Source organism: Lissotriton vulgaris, chromosome 7, assembly GCF_964263255.1.
Source record: "Lissotriton vulgaris chromosome 7, aLisVul1.2, whole genome shotgun sequence".
In the NCBI taxonomy this organism is placed as follows: Eukaryota; Metazoa; Chordata; class Amphibia; order Caudata; family Salamandridae; genus Lissotriton; species Lissotriton vulgaris.
In genome coordinates, this window is record NC_141695.1 from 673,886,325 (window position 1) to 673,906,204 (window position 19,880).

The window sequence follows — 19,880 nt, forward strand, 5'->3', positions numbered from 1 at the left end:
TTTCAGGCACTTTATAGTTAGAAATTAGCATTTTAAAAAACCTTTGGAATTCACTGAAAAAACCATAGGTTTCAGGGCGTTACAGTTAGCTGGACATTTCACTCGTACAAAACCATAGAAATTCCCCCATTATAGTTAGTTCAGCAAACTATAACTCGCGCCCCGCAATGCATTGCTGATGACTTCACATATTACATCACTCATGATATGGTCAGTGACATCACTGATGACATCTCAAATTACATCACTGATGACATTATCCATGTGATCATTTGATACATCTTCTCACACCCTCATATATCCTTTGATACACCCACTCTAAATTACAGACTGCCATTCTCAAAACAATAGACACTTCAACACCAATAACTACATACCCACTCACTGATTCTTAGGTTTACACACACATCCACTCACTCACCCGTATAGTCACTCATACTTATGGTCACTCGGTACAGGACTATCATATGCACTCATACACCTATATAGACACACACACACCGCCACTCATCCATAGAGGTACTCACACACCTAGTCAGTCATGCAAAGAATTAATCACACTGCCATTTACTCACCTATACAGTCATACACACACCAGCTCAATTATTCATACAAATACTAGCACATTCTTACGCTCCTATACAATCACTGATACAAGCGGACACTCATCCATACAGCCACTCTCGCGATGACACACTCTCACTTATAGCCATTTATATACTCCAACACACATATATACTGCCTTTTACATATGTAGTTACTCACACATGTACTACTGAGATATACATTTACTTACTAACACACACTCACCCACCCATACAGTCCATCAGAGATGTACTCTTCAAACCATGCACCCAGTGAATCACCCACTCACACATCTATGCACACAGTCACACACACCCCACCCACACAAACACTCAGGCACCCATACAGATACTCAGACAACCACTCAATAACCCATATAGGCACTCATGTAGCTATTCGCAAACCCATGCAACCGCTTACACATTAACAGACAGACGGATACAGACATTCACACAGTTTACTCACTAACCCATGCATTCAGAAAGATCCGTTTAGTCACTCACTTATACAGTCAGTCACGCACCTACTAAATCATCCACTCAGACACTTATACACCCGCTCATTCTTCAATACGCCTTTCCCTATATATATGAAATATATTTAAACTTTACAGAAACACACAGTCACTGGATGATGTCATCAGTGATGTCATCAGTGATGGCATTTGAGATGTCATCAGTGATGTCATCAGTGATGTCACTGACCATGTCATGAGTGATGTAATATGTGACGTCATCAGCAGTGCATTGCGGGGGCGCAAGTTATAGTTAGCAGAACTAACTATAACAGGAATTTCTATGGTTTTGTACAAGTGAAATGTCCAGCTAACGTCCCTGACACCTATGTTTTTTTCAGTGAAAAAAAAAAAAAATATATATATATATATATATATATATATATATATATATACATATATATATATATATATATATATATATATACATATATGTATATATATATATATCCAAGTCGTTGTGCTCGACAGACGCCGAGCAGCGCCATGACCCTGCCGCTTATGACAGCGGGTCGTGTGAGGCGGCGAACCTTGTAAATCAATCCAACGAATACTGTCCTTTCCTCCAATGTCAGTCACTGGAAAAACAGTAAACACAAACTCCATTTGCATGAAAAGCAGTGCTTTATTTTGCAGAATTCATAGGCAAATCCACTTGACACGTTTCGGGAACTGTTCCCTTGGTCACGAGTGACAGTGACCAAGGGACTAGTTCCCGAAACGCGTCGAGTGGATTTGCCTATGAATTCTGCAAAATAAAGCATTGCTTTTCATGCAATTGGAGTTCGTGTTTACTGTTTTTCCAGTGAACTACATTGGAGGAAAGGACAGTATTCGTTGGATTGATATATATATACATACATATATACATATATATATATTACTCACTGGCAGTCGCCAGTAGGTAGTTATAGTTAGGACCTATTATCCATAGGAAATCCGCAATACTCTATTTGGATTAACTTTGGCGCCGGTTGACGAATCTTCGTGAAATTTTCAAAAGTGGTGCGGCACTCCGGTCCGCCCCTATCCTAAAAGTCTTGGGGTGATTCGTCAAGCAGGGGCTGAGAAAAAACGGGTGTCCCAAAATGTGTTTTCCCCATGCAATTTCCCATAGGAACCTTTAATCGCAGCTACAGCCCGAACTGCCAAACAGATTTACACCAAATTTGGCAGAAAGGTAGACCTTGGTTCAGAGTCGTGCCTTTTGGTTAAATGGTGTAAATCTGTTCAGTAGTTCCTGAGAAAATCAAAAGTAAAATCATAGTGATATCTATGGCCGTGCAGGATCCACGCACCCTGCCAAGCACGAGCTGTGTGCTAATTGGCTGTCAACACTCCAAACCAGGAAGTGTTGGCAGCCATCTTGTAGGTGTAAGAAAACATTCAAACAAACGTGCAAAATACAAAAAGGGGGCATGGTAGAAATACCCTGACTCCCTAGGCCTGCTCAGGGGGTGCCACAAGGACCCAAGGGCCAAAAAAAGCATTTTTTTAAAAACAGAAATCAGCGAGAATCGCATTCCCATCGCGAATTTTGGCCGAAATAAAAAAAATGAAGGGAGGGGTCCCGCACTTCGTTGGTAATTAACCCTCCGGGGGGGCCAAGTCCCGGGGGCACAATCAAAAAAAGTGTGGGGGTGCCAATCCCCCCCGCTGCCCTCAAGGAAAAGCTTTAATAGTTGCAGGGCTTGTAAATGTAAGGATGGCCCCGGGGACCGCCACCCCCCGGGGCTCGACTTAGTTTTTGATTCCAGGGGGCACACTGCCCTCCCCACAGCCCCGGGGACTGCCATCTCCCCAGGCCTCTAAAGATTTAAATTGGTGGGTCCATGACGGATCCCCCAGTCCCGAGGACAACCACCCCCCGGGGCTTTGTAGATGGTGAGACCTTGTGACGGCTCTGGGGACCGCCCCCCCCCAGGGCCGGCTCCAGCAGTGTCCCGGGGTGTCCACCCCGGGACACTGTTGTTTGCTATGGCAGGACGGGAGCCTCGCGGCTCCCGCCCTGTCATAGCAAACTGCTTTGCTATTTGGAAGGGAGAGCAGGAAACCTGCTCTCTCTTCCAAATATCCAGTGAAGTCGATACAGATGGCGAAACAGACACTGGTAGCAGCTCCTTTCCCCAGAAGACCACGCAGAAAAAACGCAGATCCAGAAGGAAAGTGAACTCCTCAGGAAGCCCTACAGACCCCACTAAAAAACTTGTTTTTCCACAGGGGGAGCTGCATCTTAGCAGCTCCCGTGTGGAAAAGCAATGCCGGATCCCACAGGAGGCAGGGAGCCGCCGGGACCGTGGGGGGATTGGGGACCCCCCCACGCTCCAAAATGTAGAGGGCCAGTCCCAGGGGACGGGATCCAAGGGGCTACAAGTGGACTGGGAGGTGGGCCACGCGCCCCTCCCCAAAATGAAATAAATAAATGAAATAAAAAAGGCTGTCCCCGGGGGATGGGGCTCCCAGGTCCATAAATTGCCTAAGGAGGGGGGCAAGGCGGCCCCCCTCCAATATGAAAAATATTTTTTTTAAAGGGCCATGCCCCTGGGCATGGGGTCCCCGGGGCTGATTATGGCCTTGGGAGGGTGGCCACAAGGCCGCCTTCCCGAAATGTTCATTAAAAAAATTTTTTAGAGGGCAGGCCCTGGGGGATGGGGTCCCCAGGGCCAAAAAATTAGAAAAATAAGGGGGGCTACACAGCCCCCCCTTCTTAAAAAAAAAAAAGACCGGCATTGCACCGGAGGCCACGCCACCTTCTTGCAGCACTCTGCAAACGCGCCCCCTGGTGCTTTGCCGATGGGGAACTAATTCCCCTAGAATACTGGGGGTCCCTGGGAGCAAACTAGCCCACCAGGAACCTCCAGTATGCGCCAGGAGGCTAGGTTGCAGAGAGGTGTTCTGAGGCCATGCCCCTTTTTACACCTCTCTGCAAGGCAGCTCTGTGGCACATAATGGAGGTAGCTGGTGGGCTAATTGCATCCCAGGGACCCTCAGTATTGTAGGGAAGTTAACCCCCTAACCTAAAACGCGCCACAGGCGCATATGCACAGTGGTGAAAAGAGGGGGCTGGGCCTGAGGTGACATGTGGGCCGACACGCCCTGTGGCGCGTTTTAAGCTAAGGAATTAATACCTCTTCAATCCTGAGGGTCCATGGGTGCCAACTAGCCCACCAGGTACCTCCAGTAAGCGCAACAGAGTTGTGTTGCAGAGTGTTGTAAAAAAGGGGCGTGGCCTCTGAACACCTTTCAGCAACGCAGATCTCTGGTGCATACTGGAGGTACCTGGTGGGCTAATTTTCCCACAGGATGAAAGAGGAATTAATTCCCCATCTTAAAACGCGCCACAGGATGTGTTTGCACACATGTCATCTCAGGCCCCACCCCCTCCCTTCAGCACTGTGCAAATGCGCCCGTGGCGTGTTGTAAGTTGGGGAATTAAGTCTCTTTCAATACTGAGGGTCCCAGAGGCCCAACTAGCCCAATAGGTATCTCCAGCATGCGCCAGGGAGCTGCGTTGCAGACAGGTGTTCAGAGGCCATGCCCCTTTTTACAGCTCTCTGCAACGCAGCTCTGTGGCGCTTACTGGAGGTACCTAGTGGGCTAGTTTGAGCCTAGGGACCCTTAGGATTCAAGGGGACTTGAATCCCCTTCAATCCTGAGGGCCCATGGGGGCTAACTAGCACACAAGGTGCTTCCAGTAAACGCCACTGCGCTGCGTTGCAGAGAGGTGGTCCAGGCCATGCCACTTCTTACACCTCTCTGCAACGCAGATCTGTGGCGCTTACTGGAGTGGGCTAGTTTGGCCCTAGGGGCCCTCAGGATTCAAGGGGACTTAATCTCCCAAATTAAAACGGACACAGGGCGGGTTTACACAGTGGTGAAAGGAAGGGATGATGTAGGAAAGTGGCTCTATATATACCCGACCAAAGTAAAATCAGCCAAACTACTAATTCCGATTTACTTACCTGTTATCAGTAGAGACCTCAGTGCTGCATCTTTGAGCCCAATACTGATCCTGAAAAGTATTTCTAACCGTACTTACCAGTAACTTGAAATTCCTTCCATAGGCTAACATTGACTGCTTTCACTTGGAAATTCTTCTAAGTGTGGAGTTTTTGAACTTTTAAATATTCATCTTATATCAGCCGAACAAAAAACATAATTTTAGGCAAGATGGCCGCTGACAGTCTGTAGCGACCAGTCGCATTCTCTCTGACTCCCTCTCGGATGGACTGAAGCCTATGCAGCGCAGCTGGTTCAGCGATGATAAGTGCCCTTAAGATATGAAGAACCGCAAGTAACGGCATAGTAGAGCATCGACCCGTGCCCTTAATACGGGAATTTTTGAAACTGCTATTCGCCCAAGCACAAACTGGCCTGACAAGTCTTGCGGCATTGATGTTTAAGGGGCCGCCCGGGATGTCACTCCGGTCCGCCAAGGTGTCCAAAGAGGCTAAGGAGCAGAAGGATACCGCTACAAAGGGGAGTAGCGATGCAAATCGGGCTGCGATCCCCAGCACCCGACAACGTGCAAACACCAACGCAAGGAGTATCCTGGCAAGGAAAACTCAAACTCAACTAAAGAAGGGCGCGGAGCCCCCGCCCCTGGTACTTTCACTGGGAAGCCTAGCGATCTCCCCTCTCAGAGGGTGCAAGAGCCTAAAGCGAGAAGTAAGGACAATCTGCGGCAGCCTACCTTGGCAGAAGCCTTCGCTGGAAAATCCTCGGAGCCACCAGATACCGCAGATCCTGTATGCACCGGCCTGCGAGAGAGAGACAGCTGCGCTGGGATTGACGGCGTCCTCGTGGACGCAGAAGCGGCGGTTGCTAGGCAACAGCTAGAGTCGACGGAGCTGACGGAGCAAGAGCAAGGGAGCGCGTCCCAGGCGCTGCCAATGTGGGAGAATCGAGGCTTCTCCCAAGCGGTTGGGGACGCTGATATCCCTCTTGATGAACATATGCGGAGTGGGCTAAAACAAACAATGCTGCCTGAAGGGTATTCCACCCCAGTGTTTCCACACCAGGAAAGCGGTGAGTTGAGGGAATCAGGCATTCGGGCGTTGGAAGTAAACCCGTTTGAGGCACTCAGTGAGATAAGCACAGGGGCTACTAGCTCAACGTTCGTCACACAAAATAACCTCAACTCTATCTATAAGAGCTCCAGTGGCGGAGGGTCCCAGGCAAGAGTGGGGGGAGGCTCACAAGAGGGTGATAAATTTTATTCTGTGAATGAGGATTCCGAGTCTCTCTTATCCAGTGAAGTCGATACAGATGGCGAAACAGACACTGGTAGCAGCTCCTTTCCCCAGAAGACCACGCAGAAAAAACGCAGATCAGAAGGAAAGTGAACTCCTCAGGAAGCCCTACAGACCCCACTAAAAAACTTACCTGGGACTATTCAACCACATCCATATCAGGAGCATGTTAGCCCACCATCACAGCCAGAACAGCATCCGTCATCACAGCTGCAAACCTCTCAAACACCTCCACGGCCAGCTTCGCTAGATTTACTCTTTAGCACACTGAAGCAAATGCAAAATGAGGCAAGAATTGAGAGTCCCAGGGCCAGGCAAGGGACAAAGAAAATCCAGAGCTCTCTACGGAAAATGAATAAGCTATACGAGGAGGTGGCAGAGAGAGTAACTCAAGTGGAAGAAAGGACTGGGAAGCTGGAGGACGACCTTAGCAGTCTTCAATCCTCTAAGTAGGAACAACAGAAGGTTGTAGCAGACATGCAGTGGAAACTTGAGGACTATGAAAACAGGCAGCGAAGGAACACATAAGACTGCTAGGGGTGGCGGAGGGACTTGAAGGACAAGACACAAGACTATTTGTTGTAGGCTTACTGAGGGGTGCCTTCCCAGAATTAACATCTTGGCAGTGGGAGAGTGAGATCCAAAGGGCGCATCGTTTTCCAGCTGTAAAAAAGAAGGGGTACAGCGCCAGTAAAGATGACAGACCCTGCTCACATTTCGAAAACTCTTAAAAACTTGGCTTTTTAATAAATCCCGCACTTAACCTTTCCCTCTGCTCCCCTCACACCCGCCCCTACAGCTCAACCCACCAGTTTCTCTACAGCGCTGGGACGCCTTTGGGTAGCCATCGCGCTTTACAAATTTTCATTCCATTCCATTCCATTTATGTAGGCAACTACCTAGTAAGGCAGGAAATTCTTGAGAAAGCTAAACCTGAGGCCAAGCGCTCAGTTAACAATATTACTTTTTTTGCCAGGCCAGACTTCTGCCACGTTGCTGTGGAAAGAAGGTGGAGGTTGAGACAGCTTATAGCCCCCATTCAGGCAATGGGTTCAGAGGCATACCTCCTCTACCCTGCTAAACTAAAAGTGGTTACTAGAGGCAGGTGAAAATGTTCTTCTCCGAAATAAAAGCGAAGGAATATAAGGAGGAATTACGTAGCTACAAGGAGGGAGGGTTTTAAGGGGTCATAGCACAGCTGTAATGGGTTGTGGGCCTCACTGGGGGAGACACCCGGCAAAGAAGTAGGTAAATCAATGAGGGTAGGGAGACATGGGCTAAGGGCAAACAGAGAGGCGACTGGAATGAGTGAGAGGGAGGAGGATGTGATAGCTGCATTCCAAAGTGGACCCACATAGGTCATGCTTGACCTATTTGCCAATCATGGGGGCGGGGGGAGGGTTGGTTCACCGCAAGGGTGGGAGGACAGGGGGGGAGAGGGAGAGGCGGTACACACAGCACAGCACTTTCTTTTTTTGTTCAACTGAAAATCTCGTAAGGAAGCTAGAACAACCTTTTGATGTATTTTAATGTCTTGTCGAATTGCTTCAATCAATGTTTGCGGGTTGAATGATGTTCAGAAAAGGCTTCGGGTGTCTGCTTTATGGAAGACAATGAAACTGGATTTTGTTTGCATACAAGAAACACATATTGAGGGAGAGAAGGGATTCCTGCTGGAACAACTAGGGTTTTCATTATTAGCTCACACAAAGCAGGGATCTAAAACGAGAGGGGTGGCTATATTGGGTAAAGGGAGGGACTGCTCAGTGACTAAGAAGGTTGAGGATCAATGGGGTAGGTAGGTTATAGGGGAAGTAGTATGTAGGGGGGAGAAGTTCACCCTGGTCTCAGTATATGGCTCTACAGAGGATGACCCTGATATATTTGAATATCTAGACACGGAATTAGTCCTTTGGCCTGAACCAATCATATGCTGTGGCGACTTTAACATTAATAGTCCCTCAGGTTCCGAGCTACAAACAGGGCGGGGGGTATACTGGCCCGAAGAAAAGATCATTTCGCACTTTAGCAGCTATGGCGCAACACAACGCATTGACAGACCTCTGGGCAAAGGTGCATCCACAGCTGGATGGTAGTACATTTTTTTCAGCTCCTCACAAAATTCTTGTAATATTAGATTATTTTTTAATTTCTAACTCTTTACTATCCAGAACCCAAATTAAGAAACTCCCCCGAATATTATCGGACCATAACACCTTGATTTTATCTATTAAGTTAGCAGGGACGGCTTTCAAGCAAAACACCTGGACCTTTGAGAGAGCCCTTCTGAAAGACATTGGATATATTAATTATATGAATAATTGGATAAGTGAATTCTCTGCAATCAACAGAGGAAGTACAGCCTCAGGTATTGCCTGGGACGCATTTAAGGTTGGAGCCCGAGTGGAAACACTAAGTTATTCAATCCATAAGCAGAAATCTGAGAGGATCAGAGTGGAGGAAATAGTTAGAACATTAGCTAAGGCAGAGGAAGAATAGAATCTAATAATTCAGCAGGGTATGCCCTTGGAAAAGCAATTACTAACAATTATCTCATTAAAAGCTGAAGCAATAGAAGGCATTGCTAGTAAGACTGCAGCCAACTTCTTAGCTAAGAAAGAACAATCTTTCGAGTTGAGCGAGAGAGTTGGACATATTTTGGCAATTCGCACCCAACAGCAAGCAGCAGCAGGCGACATTAAGGATATCCTGGATAGTCAAGGTAATATGGTATCTGAGCCAGAGGGCGTAAGGGAGGTGTTCAGGCAATTTTATACAGATCTCTATTGTATAGAGGAGGGTGGCGGAATTACAGACATAAAGGATTATCTTAACCACAGTTTAGCTACTGATTTGCCAGAGGAACAGAAGGTAATTTTAGAATCCCCAATCAATTTAGAGGAGGTGGCCTCAGCATTAGCGGATCTCCCTTCAGCTAAAGCAGCAGGCCCGGACCAGATGCCCGTTGAATTTTATAAAGTATTCCAGAAAGTCCTTATCACGGAGTTGTTAAATACAGTAATACAGGCCCAGCAGGGGCATTCAATTCCAAGCTCATGGGGGGGAGCTGAAGTTATAGTTATTTTTAAAAAAAGGCAAGGCATCTACACCTCCGGGCTCAAACAGGCCTATTACCTTAATGAATTCAGATGCTAAGATTTACTCCAAAATTTTAGCTAAAGGATTGGCTAGAGTGATCGAGGGCATGGTCAGTTCCACACAGCATGGGTTTATTCCAGGAAAGGGCACCACTCAGCACATTAGGTAGGTAATTACTCTGTTCTATGCCAGTGGAGTCTCAGGGGACCCTATCGCTATTTATTTTTAGACGCAGAAAAGGAGTTTGACAGGGTCCCTTGGGACTACCTCTGGGAGGTAATGAGATGGTATGGCTTAGGCGAAGGCTATATTCGAGCTGTTCAAGCACTATATAGGGAGCCGACAGCCCAGATTAGGATTAATAGGGGACTTACCGCATTGGTGCAGATCAACAGGGGGACCAGGCAGGGCTGCCCTTCGTCGCCTTTGTTGTTCGCGCTATATATGGATCCCTTACTGCGTAAATTAGAAGACAACCTAAATATCCCCGCGGTAAGCATAAACGGCATGCAATTTAAAATGCTAGCCTATGCAGACGATGTGGCAATTGTTACTCCCAATTCCGCCCTAACCATCGGCAAAGTAGAACTGGAAGCACATTGATTTGGAGAGATCTCAGGATATAGGATCAATAGGAGCAAGACCCAGATAGTTAAAAACTCTTATGCTGTGTGTAACGATTTCCGTGTAGTTAACGATGCAGTTTATCTGGGGGTTGAGATTTCTGCAGACCTAGATATGGTAGTAGAACGGAATATGGCACCCCTAATGTCCAAAGTAAATTTGGACCTAGTGAGAATGAATAATCTCCACTTATCTCTGATAGGTCGTACAAATATAATTAAAATGCTAATTTTACCTAAGTTTTTATATTTCTTTAGGGCAATACCTTTATTTTTTGAGGCTAAATGGTTTAACAAATTAGAGTTAATTTTGAATAAATGCATCTGGGCGCACGGGAAAACCAGGAGGGCATATAGGTTTATCACTCTCCCTAGGGCTAGAGGAGGTTGGGGGGCCCCTGACTTTAGACTCTATTATTGGGCAGCAGCTCTGCAATATATGCAGGGTTTGGTTGGAGAAGGCGGGATAGATCCTAAAATTACATCCACTTCTACTGAAGTTTATGCAACCGTTCTTGTTACTGATACGGAGAATTCTTTTCTTAGCTGCACCGACTACTCCTACTTTAAAAGGACAAGGTTTAAGACAGTTTGGGCCGCCCACAAAATCTGGTCTGCCTTTTTGAAGAAATTTGGCCTGGGAAGGTTCAATAGCTACACGCGGCTGTATAAAAATAGAACTCTACCTCCAATGATATTCTCAGATTCAATTATGGCAGATTGGGCAGAAAAGGGGATTGTGAAGATAGGGGATCTGATGGGACCTGAATGGATTTTCCTTCAATTTTCAAATCTAGAGGCTAAATTTCACATAAATAGGGGGAGCTTCTTTAAATACCTACAGGTACAGAGTTTTATAAGTAATAGGCAGGGAGGGACTGCAGTATTTGCTAAAAACAACATCTTGGATTCCATAGAAAGGGGTGGGGAGTGTACAATCCGTAGCTTTTATGCAGCCCTGGCAGATGACCTGGGAAAGCATGGAGTCAAGTGGGCTAATAAACTTGACATTGAGGTGGGCTGCTTTCAAGATTCTTTAGAGCTAGGGTGCTCAGTATTATTCTCTGCCTCTTTACAAGCTCAGCACTACAAGACATTATACTCTCTTTATTTTACTCTGGCAAGAATAGCCCAGTGGGGAGGAACCTCTGGGACCACTTGTTCACGATGTAATGCACCAGAGGCAGACATCATACATATATTTGCCACCTGCCCACAACTCTACATACTTATTAAAGACATTGAAGATTTTTTTTCCCGCTTGCTTGGGGTCAATACCACCCTTACCACACCTTTGATATTACTCGGCGTTAGTACAGATTCGGATAGTATGTATGGAGAATTTTTGTTAGTTGCCATGGCAGTTTTGAGACTCTCGATAGCTAGGACTTGGTTGGATAAAATGCCACCAGCGATGCAACAGTGGCTGGCTAGCCTCCTGGCTGTCTATAACTTAGAAAAAAGCATATATGCTAGAAGGGGTAGGAGGGCAAGGGTGTTAAGGAAGAAAATCTGGGAACAGATACAGATATGGAAGGAGGGTATGTCTGGGAGCTGATTACACGTATTAGTATATTTTTCATGTCTAGACGTGATTTGTGTTATATACAAGAACCCGCAATAAGTAGTTCTTAGTCAGTTCTTTTTTTGCTGTGCTTTTGTTATATTTTGCATTTATTGTTATATATCAATGTTTAGTTTAATTCTGTGCTGTTATTTTTCTCTTTTTGCACTGTGATGTGCGTATGTGTGAAAAATCAATAAAATATATTTTAAAAAAAAACAAATCAGCCGAACTACGAATTCCGATTTACTCACCTGTTATCAGGAGAGACCTCAGTGCTGCATCTTTGAGCCAGTAATGATCCTGAAAAGTAATTCTAACCGTACTTACCAGTAACTTGAATTCCTTTCCATAGGATATCATTGCCTGCTTTTTGCTGAAAAAGTTTCTAAGTGTCGATTTTTGAAACTTACAAATGTTCTCAAAAAATCGTGCCAACGATAAAAACTTAATTACTTGCCTGTTTTAGATAGAGGTCCCAGTGCTCAACCTAGGAGTCCAGCACTTGATTAAAAAAGTAACGTGAACATACTTTACCTGCTAAGTGAATTTCCTCCCATAGGATAACATTGGTGGTTCTAAGTGTTTCTGTCAACTTTCAAAATACAAAAATATTCCTTAAAAATCACTACTGTAACCAAAACACTTTTACTTAACTGTTTACAGCTCATGTCCCGGGACTGAATCTAGGACACCGTCCTGTGGTTAGAAAAGTAATCTACAAAGTAACTAATTGCATTTAACCAGAAATTCCCATTGAGCTCAATGTTGCATTGTGTTTGAAATTGTGTTGCCTATTGCAACAAACTGCAACTATTGCATTCAAAAAGTCTATTGCCTATTTGAAAAGTATTTAACTAAAGTAACTCATCCTAAGAAAATATATTCTGATACCTTGTTTGATACAAAACAATTGGCCTAGAGTTTAGTTCTTGAGTGTATGAGACCATTTGCTTACTGAGTGTGTACTACAAATGCTTTACACTGTCTCCTGATACTGCCTTACTGCTCGACCAAGCTTCTATTTTAGAGATTAAGGTTATATCTAACTTTAACCTCTGCCAAACCTCCGGGGACTGGGGACTCTATACACACTGTAACTTACTTTGGTCCAGTATATATAGAGCCACTTTCCTACACCATCCCCTCCCTTCACCACTGTGTAAACGCGCTCTGTGTCCTCTTGCACTCCTCTAGAGACCCATTCAGCATCATGTACTAATCCATTCACTGCACCAAAACCCAAACACTTATACATTCACCCAGACACTCTCCTTGCAGTACTCTAATCATTCAGTCAGTACCCAAGTATTCATGCAGTGAGCCAGGCCTTAGCACATGGACTGCTTCAAACCCCTATCCACTATGCATGCAGTCCTCAACCACCTACACACTTGTCTTTCACACCTTGGATTCTCCAGTCAGTATCCATACACTTCCAGCAAACACCCTGTGTCCTCTTGCACTCCTCTAGTGACCCATTCAGCACCATGTACTAATCCATTCACTGCGCCAAAAGCCAAACACTTATAAATTCACCCAGGCACTCTCCTTGCAGTACTCTAATCATTCAGTCACTACCCAAGTACTCATGAACTGAGCCAGGCCTTAGCACATGGACTGCTTCAAACCCTATCCACTATGCATGCAGTCCCCTAACTAACCAACACACTTATAGTTCTGCACTTATACATTCAACAAAAAAAACAATATTTCAGTTTCAATATTTTAAAAAACATTTTAATTTCCATTTGCATTAAACATATATAAAGTAATTTTAAAAATATATAAAAACAAACAGTTAAAAAACTGTAGAAAATCAGTATAAAAAATACATATAACTATTATTACATTTAAAAATTATCATTTAAAAAAACTTTCGAAATTCACTGAAAAAACATAGGTTTTAGACATGATATAGTTAGGAATTAGCATTTAAAAAACCTTAGAAATTCACTGAAGAAACCATAGGTTTCATGGCTGGTATAGTTAGTTGGACATTTCACTCGTACAAAACCATTGAAATTCCTCCGTTATAGTTAGTTCTGCTAACTATAACTTCCCGCCTGCCATCCACTGCTGATGATGTCACATATTACATCATTCATGACATGGTCAGTGACATCACTGATGACATCTCAAATGACATAAATGATTTTATATATATATATATATATATATATATATATATATATATATATATATATATATATATATATCCGTTCCAACTCCTACTCTCGGCAAAAGTGCAGAGTCCTCGACGTAGGTACAGACCACAAACACTGCGATAAGTTTTAGTTCAAGGGTGGTTTATTGCTCTTCTGTCCCCAGCATGACGCGTTTCGGCTGCAACACGGCAGCCTTGATCACATGACTAGAAAGAACCTATAAGTGTGCTTATATACTGTGAATGCTCCCAATCAGACTTAAATGCAACATAAACATGGAAAAAATACTTTGTAAACGGAGCAGTTATTTACAATCCCATCGACAATGTACAATGGTCCAAGTGCAAAAGGCAAGTTCATTACATGCTAAAATATCTATCGATGTAAACACATAACAAGGCAAATTAATATATTTACAAACTATTTACAAATAAATATATCATTTTATACTGATGCCTATGGAAATAAAGTGCATTGCCCATCATGTTCATGATTCACTCCAATTCATGTATTTAAGTATTACAGAGTTGCAAAAAGTCTCACATATAGGGAACGTGCAATATATGCTATTATAAAGTGCATTTTTAGTGATAATGTGCAAAATTGTGCTTGTTAAAACCGAGTGCTATACTCTGATATTTTAAGGGAGTACATTGGTGGTGGCACGCTAATTTAATCTCTATTAATGAAGAGTTGCATGCCACCCACTAACAGAAGTCAATGTGTGTAATAGTTACAGTGACATCAAAAAACCTTTTAAAGACAACGTATGTAATAAGGCACAACGGAAACATCATGGCATAGTGCCCAAATATCTGACAAGAAAAGCTACACCATGGGGTACGGGGCCCAACAGGTATCTCAAGTTAATATTATGGCATAGTGCCCTTTTCATTTGTTCAACGGGCAACTTAATCCCAACGGATACTCGTTCGCGATTGAAGTAACAGGGTGGCTGATATACCTTACTATACTGTTACCTCTAGAGGAAACAATAAAGATCCTCCCCTGTATTCAAACCGTTTGGGATTCTGGTATCGAGTAATACGATGTATTTACTCTCAAGTTGCCTTAACGCTTTCTCCCTGTTTCCCCCTCTGATATTTTTCGGCACCGCATCAATGATGAAATATCTCAATTCATTTAAGTTCTTATTGTGGACCAATTCGAAATGCCGGGCTACCGGATAGTTGCCATCCGAATTGACCACAGCCCGTAGGTGTTGTAGAATGCGGTTAAAAGCCTGCAGTTTGGTGCTCCCAACGTACCTGAGTCCACAGGTACACTGGAGCACATATACTGCAAAGTCCGTGCGGCAGGTGAAATGATCCCTGATCTTAATGGGAGTGGGGTCAAAAGCAGAGCAATACTCACTGGTGTTTACACCAAATTTGCAGGCCCTGCAAGATATACATTTAAAAAAACCGCATTTGTTGGAGATACGATAAGGTTTAATTACTACCTCCGGACTGGATTTAACCAACATATCCCTCATGGAGGGAGCTCTTCTAAACACCACCCCTGGTTCAGCTGGTATGAGGGGGGCCAGAGTAATATCAGTCTTCAAAAGGGGCCAATGCTTCTTCAGTATTCCTCTCACTTTTTTGTGATCATCATTAAAGGTAGTTATGAGGCTGATGTTGTTAGTTTGGGTCTCAACCTCACTCTCAACTGGACTAGGGGTAACAACCCCAGTAATAGATGCTAGATAGTTATCCCTGTCCAGTTGGTTGGCTCTATCTTTCGCATCTAATAAGAGAGCCACATCATATCCTCGGGCACAGAATCTTTCCAGTGCCTCATTTTGGCATCTTTCCAAATCTGATGGGGTGCTGCAGATTCTCCTCATCCTAAGAAACTCCCCATAAGGGATGCTTCTGATCAAATGGTTAGGATGGGAGCTACTTGCGTGCAGTATGGCGTTGCCCGCTGTAGCTTTTCTATGCAAGCGAGTGTTTAGTCTCGCATTCTCAATATAAATCTCTACATCAAGAAATTGGATGACTTGTGTACTAATCTGTGAAGTGAAACCTAGATTAAGGTTGTTTACATTAATCAAATTGACGAATTCATTAGCTGACTCCAACGACCCTCTCCAAATTACACAAATGTCGTCAATGAAACGCCAGAAATGAACCAAGCAGTTGGGGAAATGATCGGCAAGTACTTTTGTGAGGACATGCTCCTCCCACCACCCCACATGTAAGCATGCGTAGGTGGGAGAGAAGCATGCCCCCATAGCCACCCCTCTCAACTGCTGGTATACCTCACGATTGTACAGAAAGTAATTATTGTTCAGACATAATTCTAGCATGCTCATTAACATATTGCTATGTTGACTGTAAGATATGCTCCGTTTGTTTAAATAATATCTTACTGCATTTAAACCATCATTGTGAGAGATGCTAGTATATAATGAATTAATGTCCAAAGCAATCAAAATAAAGTCATTTTCCCAATTGATGCTGTTGATTTTGGAAAGGAAATGGCCAGTGTCTTTTATGTAGGATGGTAGATTTTCCACATACTCGTGCAGGAATTGATCGACATATTTTGAAATAGACTCAAGTAAACTCCCTTGGGCGGAGATGATAGGTCGCCCAGGGACCGGTGATGTTTGCTTATGAATTTTGGGGATTAAATAAAAGAAAGGAGTGACAGGGAAATCATTTTTCAAAAAGGCGTGCTCTTGTTTGCTCAGTAACCCAAGGCGCTTCCACTGATTCAATTCTTTGTGGATTTTCTCTTTCAAGCTCTTGATGTCACCAAAGCTGCCTTTTCTATAGCAGGTGGTATCATTTAGATGTTTCTCCGCTTCTGCCATGTACAAATCCCTTGGCCAGATGACAGTGTTGCCACCCTTGTCGGATTTGTTGATTATGAGGTTCGAATCACTCCTTAACTTCTTCATTAGTCGTTGGTATTGTCTCTCCATGTATTTGATTCTTTTCTTTCTGCGTGCAGTGCTCATTCCCAAACTTTTCAAATCCTCCACAACTATGTCACAGAATGCATCAATATTGTCTTTCGGCATGATAGGACAGAAAGTGGACGGGGGTTTAAAGGATGTCACACATGGTTGATTCATTGAAATCCCAGCCCTGGAAAGATTTTCCTGGGTAGAGCCTGGTTCAAACTCCACATTCTGTGCCAGAATATATACCAGAACCGGGCCCCAATGGTGTTCAAGTGCTATATTTATTGGCACATGGAAAAACAAACCCGTGTGCCAATAAATATAGCACTTGAACACCATTGGGGCCCCGGTTCTGGTATTTTCTGCTAAACTGCGAACGTTTTGCACCAGGAGTGTGGCATGTAAAGGGGGAGGCGATCCCGCCGGGAGCCCGCTGCATGAGGAGGCTTGAGCACGCCAAAACAGTGTGTGGATATATATACAACATCAACGACAAATTCCTTTTGTGCATGCCAATATAGTTATCTGTTAACAGGGATTATTATACCCTAATTGTTTGAAATATCATGGTCCGTACTAGGATGGAGTAATGACCTCAGTTGGCAAGCCCACTAGGGCAAAATTTGTTGTTGTTTTTTGTCATGGCTGAATAGAAAGTGTAACAGAAGGGTGTTCACTTTGCACCTTTACAGTTGCTTGTCCATGTCGATAAAGTTTTGTTGACATTTCGAGTTGACAGCTTTAACATATACACCAAAGAATTTAACAAACACACAGTTATGCTGCGAATAATGAAGTGACCGATTTTATGCATTTGGTTAAAATGTATTTATTTATGTTGAGTCAAAATGTGTAGAATGACATTTTACGAGTAAATGAATCGGAAAGTCTGTCTTCCCTGTCGATTGACAGGCAGTGTTGATGACGTTGCATGAATTGTTTTTTCTTTAAGTAAATGCTGCGCGCTTTCAAACCGTAACCAGTGACCAAGGCTACTGTGTAGTTGAAACGCGTATGGCAGCGGCAGAATAAACATAATCTGAACAATCTCACACGGCGTGGTCGTTTTGTCATGGATTGCGAGCGGAACTCAGTCCAAGGAGTTCCATGGTGACGACGCAACTCTCGTTAAGGCGGAGGCAGTAAATGCTTGGATATTTGTAGCATATATATATATATATATATATATATATATATATATATATATATATATATATATATATATCTCAAAATCCTCTCCGTCCGAAAGGAACACAGCACTCCGGGGGTAGCAGTGAGAACTTTTTTAATTGCAAACAAACAAACGCGTTTCGGCGTTAGCCTTCGTCAGTGTTACTGACCACATGAACACAACGCTCCTAATAAAGTTGTGTTGCGATGGTAAACATGAACAAGGGACCAGCCCAGCCAAAGCTAATAGAGGCGCCATTTTGAAACGGGTTTCCCAGAATGAGAACCCTAACGAAATACTGTTATAAATCAATAAAATGGCGAAAATGAAATGGGCATTCATAAATAAAATGTACAATTTCATAACATAAAGCCGTGTATCGGCATATATCCCTTGGGGAACGTGTAGCATGTAAATAATACCAATATGCATGCCTGGTGTTACATTCATAAGCAGAAAAACGTATAAAGATGTAATACATGATTGCATAATTCCCAATATCAATAGCAATAGTAGATATTCAAACTGTTTAATCACTATCCCATATATTTAGAGAAACACTAAATTAGTCACTTAGACAGTCAATCACAGTGCTACTAAATCCTCCATCCAGACACTTATACACCCACTCAGTCTTCAATGCACATTGCTATATATATAATACCTATTTAAATATCAAACCAAACCACATTCACTGCATGATGTCATCAGTGATGTCATCAGTGATGTCATTTGAGATGTCATCAGTGATGTCTACAGTGATGTCACTGATCATGTCATGAATCATGTGACCTCATCAGCAGTGGATTGCGGGCGCGCAAGTTATAGTTAGTACAACTCACTATATCGGAGGAATTTCAATGGTTTTGTACGGGTGAAATGTCCAGCTAACTATAACACCCCTAAAACCTATGTTTTTTCAGTGAATTTCAAAGGTTTTTTAAATGCTAATTCATAACTATATCAGGCCTCAAACCTATGATTTTTTCAGTGAATATATATATATATATATATGTATATGTATATATATATAGTCACTGAAAAAACTATAGGTTTAAGGCCTTATATAGTTAGGAATTAGCATTTAAAAAACATTTGAAATTCACTGAAAAAAACATAGGTTTCAGGCCTTATAGAGTTAGGAATTAGCATTTAAAAAACCTTTGAAATTCACTCAAAAAACTATAAGTTTTAGGGGTGTTATAGTTAGCTGGACATTTCACTCATACAAAACCATTGAAATTGCTCCTATATAGTTAGTTGTACTAACTATATTTCGCGCACCGGCAATCCACTGCTGATGATGTCGCATATTACTTCATTCATGACATGGTCAGTGACATCACTGATGACATCTCAAATGACATCACTGATCACATCACTGATGACATCATCCAGTGAATGTGGTTTGCTTCGTTATTTAACCTCTTGCCTGCTGATGACAGAACCGCTCCGTCATCAGCTGCGGTGGCGCTGTGCTGATGACGGAGCGGTTCCGTCATGTCCCGCCCAGCGCTCCTGCGCGCCGCGAATTCCGCGCCTGCGTTGAGCATTCCATTGAGCGGGGCGGGCCATGACGGAACCGCTCCGTCATAAGCACAGCGCAACCGACGCTGGTGACGGAGCGGTTCCGTCACCAGCATGCGGCCGCCGCGCCCCCTTAGCACTGCGGCGGAATAGCCGCCGCCGTGAAGGGGTTAAATATGCATTATATATGTAGCAATTTGCATTGAAGAATGAGTGGATATATAAAAATAAATATTTGGATGGAGGATTTAGTAACAGTGTAATTGACTGTTTACTTTACCAATTTTTAGTGTCACATTAAATATAGTGGATAGAGACTAAACTCTGTGAATGTCTGTATCACTTTTTCAGTTGTTGTGTAAACTGTTTCTCCAGTTGGTAACTAGCTATGTGAAAGTCTATATTAGTTAGTGATTAGTTAACTGAGTATTTGTATGGGAGAGTGAATGTGTGTGTGGTT